This window comes from Mesocricetus auratus, unplaced genomic scaffold (genome assembly GCF_017639785.1).
Source record: "Mesocricetus auratus isolate SY011 unplaced genomic scaffold, BCM_Maur_2.0 Super-Scaffold_2245, whole genome shotgun sequence".
In the NCBI taxonomy this organism is placed as follows: domain Eukaryota; kingdom Metazoa; phylum Chordata; class Mammalia; order Rodentia; family Cricetidae; genus Mesocricetus; species Mesocricetus auratus.
The window spans coordinates 51,145,619-51,157,729 of record NW_024429180.1 but is presented as its reverse complement, the minus strand read 5'-3'; the positions used below and the strand labels follow the sequence as shown (position 1 = coordinate 51,157,729).

The 12,111-nt window shown below is 48.6% G+C and overlaps 1 protein-coding gene and 1 long non-coding RNA gene across 5 annotated transcripts in view; one reads left to right on the top strand and one right to left on the bottom strand.

Moving 5' to 3' along the window:
• Positions 1 to 12,111, bottom strand: part of LOC121136551 — a 76,711-nt gene that overhangs the window by 11,279 nt on the left and 53,321 nt on the right. For 2 of the 4 annotated variants that reach the window (XR_005873575.1, XR_005873574.1), the window contains one exon: positions 5,666 to 6,064. The exons of the other annotated variants lie outside the window; for them this stretch is intronic. This is a non-coding gene — a long non-coding RNA (uncharacterized LOC121136551). The remainder of the gene's footprint in view (positions 1 to 5,665; positions 6,065 to 12,111) is intronic. 4 annotated transcript variants of the gene reach the window in all.
• Pebp4 (phosphatidylethanolamine binding protein 4) overlaps positions 1 to 12,111 on the top strand; it is a 209,698-nt gene that overhangs the window by 160,425 nt on the left and 37,162 nt on the right. The window lies entirely within an intron of this gene.

The window sequence follows — 12,111 nt, the reverse complement described above, 5'->3', positions numbered from 1 at the left end:
CCCCACCCTAGGATGCATCACTGTTTCCTTGGCAACTGAGGGGGTGGGTTGAAAAGTAACACACAAAGCAAATAAAATGAGCTCCAAATGGGTGGCCTAAGAACAGTCACCTCAGCATCCTGGAGCCTCGGATTTAAAGGGGGTTGTCTATCCAGCCCCTTTACCGAGATTGCATGGTGAAACCCCAGGCATAGAACACTTCCCAACATGCTGTGGGCCTCACGCATGCTCTCACTGCAGAGCTGTCCCCAGAAATTAGATCTCTGATGAAGACCCTGTCTGTATAAGCACTGGTGCTAATGAGGCAAGCAGAGTCAGTCACACACACACACACACACACACACACACACACACACACACACACACACACCCGTGGGTAGGTAGCTGAGCGCAGACACCAAGCCACTAAATGGAACAGGCAGTTGCCGTGTAAACAGAGTTCATGGGCAGAACCTGGACCTGCTGGAGACCCCAAGGCTCCCGAAGCCCCCAAGTTAATGTGATTATCCCACTGTCCCTTACCAAGACCTTAGAGCATTTAGGGAACTCCCAGCAGGTGCTCTCAGAAAGACACTTATAGTTGTGTATCTAGGACTCCATGGAGGTGTACTAGCATTTTCCTGTGAATGTGCAAACATTGAGAGCAAGAACATAGATCTTTTCAGGGGATGGGGATGGGGGAATGTAGTCCTGGCTGACCTACAACTCACTGTGCTGACCAGGCTGACCTCAGACTTGGAGATCAGCCTTCTCCTGTCTCCCGAGTACTGGGATCGGAGGCAAACACACCTAGCCTGAGGATGCAGACCTTACCTAAACACCTTGGTGGTGATTCAGCTTTGAGTCTGCCACCATACCCAAACTATAGACTCTCTTCAGCACCCCGAAGAGGCCCACCACTTTGCCTCTCCTTCATTCACTTCCTCCGCTTTGTGGACATTTCTTTGACTATGCTGTCACAACCAACTGGGCATATATTTAAGCATCATTGATTGGCATCATGTGGCAGGTGCTGGTTTGTGTCACCTGTGGGGATGCAGAAAGCAGGTATGTGTTCCATTGTCTCTATTTCTCAGAGACTTTCACCACTGGGCTTCTCTGTCTCCCAGGCAGGGATTTGAGCCCATAGCATCCATGACCCAATGACCAAGTATATGCATCTCTGTAAAGCCAGGCCCAATTCCCAGGTCCTTCCTCTTCGCATGGGCATGAGATTGGGTCTGACGACATGAGAGAGATAACCTTGAATTCCCTCTAATTTACACAAAAGACAAATCGGGGGAAATTATTCGAAAACTGCAACACTTTATTATTAGTAACGTATTTGTCTATGATGCATCTCACAACTGTTGGTGCCACACCAGCATGTCACAGCTTTGAGGCTGAGAACTGCTAGTCTAAGTGGTGTGATTTCAGAAGGAGGGCCACTTCCTGCCCCCAAAATATCTCCTGTCTCCGCCTCACTGTTTTCCCCTGAAGTGTCGCCCCAGTCGACCTATTGCACTGTGTCAAACCGCCCAGCATCATCTTTTAAAGTGTGAGGACTCCGGAGGGGAGAGAAAATCTATTAAGGCCACAGTGCTCTTTAGTGAGGCCTACAGAGGACTCAGAAAGAAACTCACATGTACCCGTGTGCCACTCTCCCCATCCCTTCAACAAGGTAAGTGGGACAGTACTGTTACCCCCACTTTTCACATGAGAAAACTGAGTCTTAGGCATCTCTGAGTCAGGACAAAGAAGCCTGCACCCAGGAGGGAAATGACACCTTTAGGACATAAGGAGGATGTTCCTTTATAATACATTCCCCAGGCAGGCTTCTTCTACACCAGAGGCACGGATGTTCTCCATGTTCACCAACATCTGTCCCATTCTTGGTTACCACCAAGGCCAGGGACAGGGACATATCAAAGCATCAAGTCCCACCCTTAAAGAGATGTGCAGAGGTGTTCCTGTCCCAGAAGGGTCAGTTTCTAGAAAGGAATGCCCACTTGGAAACCTTATGAAGCATTTAGTCCTTATCAAATGTCTCGTGTGTGTATTTCCACTACAGTAACCCTGTAGAATAGTCCTCCTGGGCTCCTTGGGTAAATGAGAAGGCCCATGCTCAGTCAGTTAAATAAATTCCTGGAGACCAAAAGCTCAGCGAAGGCAAGGAGACTGGCCAATATGCTGATCACCGTCTTTCTGCTACGCAAAGACTTGTCCAAGTACTCATTCCCTGTATGTCCAAAGTGTCGTGAACTTGACTGACCCTGAAGAGCACATCCTTTCCACCATGCCCCCATCACCAGAAGGACTCACTGCAATAGAACAGCCCAGAGATGCAATATAAGAGTGAGGGAGCAAGCATGAACTTGGCAGAAGAACAAGGACCATCCACGTAAGCCAAAGATCTGGCAGCCAGACCTGCTGGTATGAGGCAAGCGCTCTCCCTTCAAAATAGCATCCCCACCCATGATTCCACCAGGGTGCCCTTATTCCTTAGGGTCCTAAATGTAGAGAATCATGGTTGTGTAATTTCCCAAACCTGCATCCAGAACCCAGTCGATGCCTGGATTGTGTTAGGCTGGGAGAGGACAAACTAGATAAAACTCAGTTGCGTCTTTGAGTTCTAGAAAGCAAGAGGTAAAAGCCTATGAAACCGTAGCAACCGATGGGCTGTGGAGGGAACCCACCCAGCGTGTGAAGCTAATATATAAGGTCATCAGTGTGTGCATCTATTCACGTGTTCACGTGTCAATGAGTTTATATGCTATCCTGGAATCAACAGGCAATATTGTAGAGAGGACTTCAGCTGGAGAGTAACCAAAAACTATCTGTCTTCCTTGATGTCAGCTTTGGCAGAATCAGCCACGGGAGATGAGAAAGCAGAAGCTGGGGGTTGCATGGAGGTAGCCCTGGCAGCACTAAGCTGGGCTCCTGTGGGGCTGCATTTGTCCCTGAGAAGAACTGAGAACTCAATGAGACTACCAAAGGAGAAGGGAATGCAGAGGGAGTGTTCAGCTAGATCCATGGCAGACTGATGGCATGACTATAGGACTTGACGTGGCAAAGGAACTGAGTCTGCCATTCATGGGAAAAGGCATTAGCCCCCCTTCACCCATTGCCAGGGCAAACCCCAAGGGCTGTGGTGGCCTCCATGCCATGAGTTGGTTGGTATCTAAATTAAGGGTAGGTAAGAGATACCAAATGCTGCCAGGCAGGGTCCAGGATGACCACTATTTGTCACACCACAAAAACAAAACAAAAACCCTACTAGAAGGTGTCCCTGCTCTCCACTCTGTATCTGTCCCAGGGCCCCAGGGCTCTACTGAGAAAGCATGACCAGTCGGGGTGGGTGGAACCACACTTCAACCAGGGAGACTCCAAATCCCCAGCATGTGCTGACCCATCAGACCTCACTCACAACACAGTGTCAAAGATTAAGGCATTAGGAATGCAAAGATATGGACAGCAGAGCATTCAGTCCCTTTAAGGTCAAGAACCTACACTGGTCACATTAATAGGAAGCCATCCTGGTGCCTGGTTTGGAGCTGCCAAATACAGTGACCAGGGGGACTATCAGTTCAATGCTTCTAGAAGATTCACCCATCATCAGCTAATTTCTAGCATGGCCAGTGACAGCTTCATCATGGGGCCTGGGTTTGAGACAGAAAATATATCCCAGAGAAGTGGCAGATGCAAAGGCACCAGACCAGGTGTGTGTGTGTGTGTGTGTGTGTGTGTGTGTGTGTGTGTGTGTGTGTGTGTGTGTGTGTGAAGAGAGAGAGACAGAGACAGACAGACACACACACACACACACAGAGAGAGAGAGAGAGAGAGAGAGAGAGAGAGAGAGAGAGAGAGAGAGAGATAAGGAGCATCCCACACCCATGAGTCTCAAGTGCTATGGTGTTTGGTGAAAAGGAGCTCCATCAGTTTTCTGTCAGTTTTCTTCATCCTTAATCCATTTCTACTTCCTTGAGGTTTCTCTCAGGGAAAATGGGTGGGACAGTTATGACATCATGCCAAGGGAGCAGCATGCCAAGACCCTGAGTAGTCCTTCTGAGAGAGATAGGCTCTGAGCTTGAGGGGTCTTTGAAAGCAGAGACCAGGTGATCTGGTGAAAGTAGCACTTGTGAGTTAACAAGACATGCGAAGGCAGCTGGGTTGGAAGACAGTTAACCTCACATGGGGCCAAAGGTAAAATCATAACCACATGGCTCTTGGGAAACATGGATTTGGGTTTTGTTGGTGTGTGTGTGTGTGTGTGTGTGTGTGTGTGCATGCCACAGCATATAAGGTCAGAAGATAACATCTTGTGTCAGTCCTCGCCTTCCTTGTTTTATTATTAAATAAAACTTTATTGTAAAGAACTCTCAAATAAAAAGTACACAGTAAAATTAGCCAGACCCAAAGTCTACACATCTCAATGAGCGTCTATACGGTTAGAATGACCATCCTGAGGCTGGAGAGCCTCACACTGGTTTGACACCTTCATATCAACTATGTTTTTATGCACTTACCTACCACACACAAAAAAAGGAAAAAAACCAGTGACAGAGTTAAAACTAGAAAAACACTAAATTTCATTTCCTCCTTCATGACTCGTGTCCATTACCTGCATTTACTCCTTCATTGCTTAACATTAGCCTTTATTGTTCGCCTTTCTATTATACAGTAATCATATATACATTATTTATATACATATACATACATACACGTCTATAGTAGACTAGGATCCCCAAGTGAGCAGTTTTTTTTTCTTTCTGAGATTGTGTGACCTTGCTTAATAGTATACATTCTAAATCCATTTTCTTGCAAATTTTGGGATTTCATTTTTCTTTAGAGCTGAGTAGCATTCCATTTCATGTCAGCACTGGCTTTCATTGCAGCTTTACCTGCTCAGACAACTGGGTTGGTTCCATTTCCTTGCTATAGTGAATAAACAACAGTAAAGTACCCATGGGGATCAAACACCTCTCAGGTGGAATGTGGAATTTTCTGGGTATATGCCCAGAAGTAGAATAGTGGATCATTCTATTTTTAAATTTTGGGGCAAAATCTCAAAGCTGATTGTCATAATGACTGTATTAACTTGCAACTCCACCGAAACTGTCTTGTTTTGAAGCGTGATCCCTTGTGTACGCCAGTGTGCCACGTTAGCCAATGAACTTCCAGGAGATCCTCCTGTCTCTGCCTCGCATCTTGTCGTGGAAGTGCTAGATTTACAGATATGTGCCACTGCATCCAGGTTTTATAAGGTTTGGAGATCAAAACCCTCAATATCAGACTTGCATGTCAATCACTCCTCCTCACTGGGCCTGCTCACCAGACCCTACCCGTCTTTATACTTGCCATTTTGAGACAGGGTCCTGCTAATTTGCCAAGACAGACCAGGGTCTGTAAGCCAGCCAGACCCTGAACTTTCTGTTGTCCTTGTCCTGCATCAGCCTCCCAAAGTAGCTCTCCAGGCCGGCACCACCAGACACATCTAGTTCTTCTCCATCATAGAGAGCACGAGTTTTCTAACAATACCAATAGTGGACCTGCGGTGGCCCAGCAGGCTGGAAGTAGCATATATATGATCTCCTTCCTCCTCACAAAACCCTGCAAGGCAGGCACTCCAATCACCAGTGTACAGAGAAGGAGGAAACAGAAGCATAAAGAAAACATTGTCACTTACCCAAGGGCTACTAAGTAGCAGGGAGCTGTGCAAGATCTGAAAGGAGTGCCAGCTCTAGCTGTCACTGCCCTTGAACACCTTCCAGGAAGTTGAGCTATACATCATTGAGCTGAGCACCATAGGACAAAACCCAGATCTGAGAACAAATGAGTTCGTAGGTGGGGATACTGTAGGGATGGTCCATCAGCAACAAGAGAGGCAGACTTGGTAACTTCTAGCTCTCAGAGAATCAGCCATCTCTCCATTCCTTTGCCCTTGGCCAAACTTGTTAAAAAAATAGCTGTTTGGATCTACTCTGTCTGAAGTGGGCCAGTCAGGAGTCTGGAGCCCGGCTGGCACTGCAGGGGGTTACATGATAGCAAACGATGTGCCCTGTGCCATTCCATCAAGATCATCTGGCTGTAAAACAAAAGAGCAAAGGTAATTCTGGTCCTTTCCAATAGACCAAAGGTTCAGAGTACAGAAAAAAAAAAGGATGACCATAGAAGAAATACACTCTGGAAGTTTTGTTTGTTTGTTGATGTTTGAGGCCTGGGTAACCCATGCCAGTTTCATGCTTCCCATATAACCAAGTATAACCTTGAACTCCTGGTCTTCCCGCCTCCACCTCCCAAGTTCTGAGCTCATAGGCACACAAGGGCTCAGCTACTCAGTGGTCAGATAGCTCTATCTCCCCGAAGACACGCCTCTCTTTTACCTGTAGTGCCACCAGCCACTGGAGGCCTGGCCAAGAAGGGGCAGCATCAGGCCATCCATCCCAGTAGAAGTTGACCTCCTCCTCCCTTCTGGACTTTAGATCTGGGACTCCAAAGCAGCTCAGAATTATCTTTGCCTCTCCCTAACTATGGAGACTCAAAAAAAGGCTGCCAGAGCAGGATGCTGGCAGCATCTGTGGACAGGCATTTCTGAAGGAATGCCCCCCCACCCAACCCTCATGGCTTTCCACCCCTGCGTCTCTTTACAGATATATATTTATAGACATATAAATATCTTTTTCCCTGAGGGACAATGCAACTCAGCCAAGTGGGAATTCAGCGTGATCTGGTAAGATTTGTTGCAAAGGAATTTTACTGGGGTGGGGAGAGAAATTGTGTATTCAGGACACCACCCAGTTAATAACCAAACACACAGCTCCCAGAACACACGAGCTTTCCTTCCTTTCTTTCTTTTCTTTAAGTTAACCAAGGGTTTATTGTCTGGCCCCTTTTGCCAATTTAAATTATGGAGATTTCCCCCCTTTAAGACAATAAGCAAACTAACAGTAGGGGTTAAATAATTTGTTAAGGGGTGGTGGGTAGAGAGGAGTTGGTGCTTCGAAGGGGGGTAGGGGTAAAATCTGCCAGTAGCAGCAATAAATACAGAGTTGTGCCTCAGGCATAATATATCAAAGAAAATATAATGCATCCAGCTTAAAACTAATGATTGCCATATAATTAGATGAGAAGCATTGTGCTATAAATGTGTATTCTTTAGCGTGCTGTGATTTTACTGTAAAAAAAAGGAGAGAGAGAGAAAGAGAGAGAGAGAGAGAGAGAGAGAGAGAGAGAGAGAGAGAGAGAGAGAGACAGAAAAACACAGAGCCCAGCAACATACTATAAAAAGACCCCTCTGTTGACTTCGCTGCTGTTTAGTATTCCTTGGCTGTTCTCCCTTGGGAGTGTGTAATTAGTGCTTTATGAAGAGTACATTTAAAGCAATTTAATATTCACCTCATTCAATCTGAAACAATGTGATCCATGCTTAGACAAATCAGTGCTCCTTGCTGACATAATCTGTCAGAACATTACCTCTGAAAAGACCTTTCAAGAGGTTCTGCTGTTAATTAGTTGTCTATCATGTATAAACAGAGCAGTGAGCAGAAGGGCCTCGACAGGCCAGAGGGATACGTTGGGAAATGCATTTTGTATGAATGTGGGTTGCAGGGGGTGTCTTCTCACTCACCAGCCTCCCTCCTCCCCCATAGCCTCGCCTGGCCACGCCTGCAACCACACACGCCTTGGGCCTCTTCCAGGCAAGCAAAGTGCTTTCCAGTTGACTTTAGGGGGCACTGCCAGTCCCCACAATGAAGTGTTAACACACACACACACACACACACACACACACACACACACCATGCCACAGCTCCCTAGACAGACCCACCTGCAAGATACAACAGCTGCTTTTACAACCCAGGGTGCATGACCTCACAGGCCCACTGGAGCATGCTGGGAGGCTCTATTAGCTTTGAGTGGGACAGGCCCCACCCACCATGGGCAAGGACCAGGCAGAAAATAAAGGTCTCATATGCACCCCCCTGCTCTACCCTAAATAAGAACAACTAACACACATAGGCATTTACACACAGGGACCTCCTTGGCCGCCTGAGACACAGTGACAGCAATGTTCAGAGGCCTGTTTAAGGTCACTTAGTCCAGGCCTTACCTTCAGGGGGCGCTTTTGCCCAAGTCCATCCTACAGGGATGAGTGCTGGCTCTTGATGTGTATGTTGTCTAAGGATTTGAATAGCTCTTCCTTATTCTGGATTTGGAGCACCTATGTGCAAAGCATCCTAGACCTTGTAGTGAGTAGGTCAAGACACTAGGATAGCAATTGTCACAGGCTCCCCAAGCACCTAACCCTGCAGGGTTCCAGAAGCCCCCCCCCATACTGTTGCCCTATGTCTGTCTCCCATGCCTATTTAAGATATGTCACCGTCCTCAGTGGCCTCAACCCTACAGTTCCAACATTCACTGCATAAACATCCATTAGGCACCTACTGTGTGCACTATACTATGTACTGCATTCCAGGGCAGCTGGCATGAGTAAGTCACAATCTCTGTTCATAAGATGCTTATAGACCCATAAACTTCTAATTACAGTTTGGGGCAGTTATAAGTAATGAAGAGAGGCAATATAATTTTGTAACTAGAAGGGAAGGCACTAGAACTGAATTGCTTGGACTCAGATTTTAGACTGCTTAACAGTTAAGTGACTCTGCGCAAGTTAATTGGCTGCCCTAAGCCTCTGTAATGGAAGTCAGAAATACGCCTCATGGGTTTGTAAGAATTAACTGAGATGACGAGATAAAGTGCCTAGACAGGAGAAGCCCAAGTGCCGGGGGGGGGGGGTGAGCAGGGACTCTGGACACTGCTGAGTGACATCCCAGGAGGTGGGTCCCAGCTGAACCCTTCAGAAGGAGCCATGAGATGGCACAGGCTGAGCAACGATGAGGTATCCTGACAATTAGGGAGAGCCAGCCACTTCTCCCTGTATTTCTGAGAGAAGTAGGAAGACAGGGAAAGTGGGAGGGAGACAGGGAGAGAAGGAGAGAGAGGGAGAGGAGAGAAAGAATAAAATTAAAATCTCAAAATCCCCTGACCTCAGGCCACACTGGAGAGAGGACCACCGCCGCCACCGCTGCCACTGGTCTGGACTGTGTTCTTCCACAGCCCCAGACTGAGAGCCCTGACCCACCCACAAGCAAAGCAGCCCGGAAGGAGGAAGGCCAGAGTACACCCAGCCCTCCCTCACACAGCACCCACTGTCCAAAAGGCACTCAATATGTGTTCCACTCTGCCGGCAATGAAAAGCACGGAGTTGGGTCAGCATTATTGTGTCTGAAAGGGTTAAGCAAAGCTTCAAGGGCACACAGCTACCCCAAGCTGGATGCCAGGCATTTCCTCTTTCCACTTCCCCCACCTACCTTCACTTTAGTTATCAGCCTGCTTTTGCAGGGCCTATGAGTTAAGAATGGCTTTTGTGCTGGGCGGTGGTGGTGCATGCCTTTAATCCCAGCACTCGGGAGGCAGAGGCGGGCGGATCTCTGTGAGTTCGAGGCCAGGCTGCACCGACAACCTCCAAAACAATATAGAGAAACCCTGTCTCGTAAAACCAAAAAAAAAAAAATGGCTTTTGTGTTTTTCAAAGGTGGTAAGCAGAGAAGCAAACACAGAGGGAACGTGTGACTAACACCATGTGTGACATCCCCCCACCCCCCACCACCAAGGCTCAGACATCTGACACCTGGACCTTTCCAGGAAGTTTGGCATGAGGCTGCCCAGGGATGGCTCACACAGTGAGGACCAGGCATTGAGTGCCACATACACCAGGTATGAAAAGGGCACTGAGGGAAAACCAGATTTGAGGCCTAGGACATTGAGAAGTAGCTCAATCACTTCAAAGCCATTTTCACACACACACACACACACACACAGAGAGAGAGAGAGAGAGAGAGAGAGAGAGAGAGAGAGAGAGAGAGAGAGAGAGAGAGAGAGAGAGAGAGAGAGAGAGAGAGACCTGTTTGGCAGAGAAAATGGGGCTGGGGACAGCAGCCGTGACCCTCTCGCAGGCTCTGTGGTTGAGAATGAAACAGTTTCCACACAGTCCTCTTCCTGAGTTAGCAGTCCCACTCTGTGTGAAAAGCAGGGATGGAATGAATAACTGAGGGATCACCCTACCAAGGCTCTATGACCCAAGGGCCAGTTTCTGACCACCACACCAGACTGCAAGGGAAGCTGGAACCCAGGCAGGCAGTTGGGCAGGCAGGAGGGTCCCAGGCCACCCCTGCTTTCCATAAGGCTTGAATTCCTGTGCATCTCAGATTTCCCTTTTCAACACCAGCCCTTGGAGTTGTTTCAGCCTCTGAATCATCCCCCACCCCACCCCACCCCTACCCCAGGAGGAGTACCCTTCCTACTTTTCAAGATTTTAGGGGTGATTTTGGCTCCTATCCATCAAGCTAAGTGACTGCCCTAGAGGACAGAAAAGGCCAACCCCAGTCCTGACCAGCTGTGTGACAGACAGCGGGTCTCCATCCCTCTCTGGGCCTGCCTTTTCTCCCTGGGAACTCAGAAGTCAGAATCTCCCCCGACTCCCAGGTCTTAAGGGATCTGGGAATGTGAATGAGGTCATGTCTGTGAGCTGCCTGGCGGAAGGAAGTAGCAGGACAAACACAAGGCCGCATTATCTTCTGGAGTTGGCAGGGCAGTTGCTGGGAAGTTGCTGGGAAGGGGGTTGTCTCAAAGGCCTCTGAGGCAGCCCTGGGAATACCACAGGGAAGTGTCACACCAGATCCAACTTCCCAGGCTCTGAGACATAAGTTCAAATCCCAGCTCAGCTGCTTAGCAGCTTTGGGAAGCCACACGCTCTCTTTCATTCAGCCTCTGCTTCCTCGCCTGTTTTAAAATGAGAATAACCCAAGCCCCCAGGTTCATTGGTGAAGAAGTAAATAAAACAAGCCCTGGCATACAGCAGGCATACTTACTATGGCAAATACCCTGAGACCGTCACAGAAAAAATACCTGCCTTTGTCTCTCTGAGAGCTGTCTCCACATGGGAGTGAGCATACGTCCCCTAGGAGCCGGTCACCCCCACAGCCAGGAGGCCAAGGTCAGAGACTGGCCACTGAGTTCTGAGCCTAACTGCCTTAACCTTTGCAAGCCAAAGCTCCCAGCCTGCCTGCCTGCTTCCCTTGGCCACTGTCACTCGAGAACAGATGTCAGGCCTCCGTGAGCTCCCAGGCAAGTGGGTCTCCCGACAGACAGAACTCTCTTCCTATGGCCTCCTTTACCAAGGCAGGAAAACACACAAAAGTGGAGGGGCTGGCCAGGGAGAGGAAAGGCTTGCCTCGCTAACTACCCAGGTCTGGGGAGCTTCTGGACCGAGGTTACATCTGGAGAGCTGAGACCAGTGAAGAGGAAATCTTTCCAGCAGAGGGTGTGAGGACCTGTCACAGGCTGGCTGAGCCCTCCCAAGCTAACAGCAAGGCTGCCGAGCCAATCTGGCAGCGAAGGTCTGAATTAGTCACCAGTTTTGATGAGGAGGTAAACTGGTTACATAACAGCCTCCTTCTCTCTCTTCAAATAGCTCTCCAGAGCTGGGGCTCTCCTCTCTCCCTCTGGCCATGAAGGGGCTCATGGCCAGGGAGGGTCACATACCACCACCTAGGGGTTAAGGTTCAGGCAGGAGCCCTCCCCAGGCCTGCTCCAGCCCTGCGGGGCCAGAAGGAGGCGCCCGCAGTTCACCTCCTGTCTGCAGCTTGCCACCCTGCCTGCAAAACAATCCCACGCTAGTCTTGCAGCCCGCGGCTTTCAGGCTCTAGGCATTAGCCTGGAAGATGCCCCAGACAAGGATTTCTCAGTTGCCAGAAGCTCCTAGACCCCTGGGTTATTCCAGGCCCCCTTCCCCTGCCAAATGTATCATAATTTATCATTACAAAAATTAATATCAATCCACACTGAGCCAGCCCTGTTTGCTGTACCCTGATGTAGGACTACAGGGGTAGAGATCTTTGGAAGGCATGACTGTGAAGCAACAGTAAGAACATGGAATTCTGATGCTTATCTTCCTCAGAAAAGCATCCTGGCAAAGACAAGAGCTCAAAGCCTCTGGTTCCATGTTCTGCCATGAGTGAGCTTCAGCTTCTAGGTAGAGGTCAAGTTCACCAGTTTCTAAGAGATGCCTAGGAC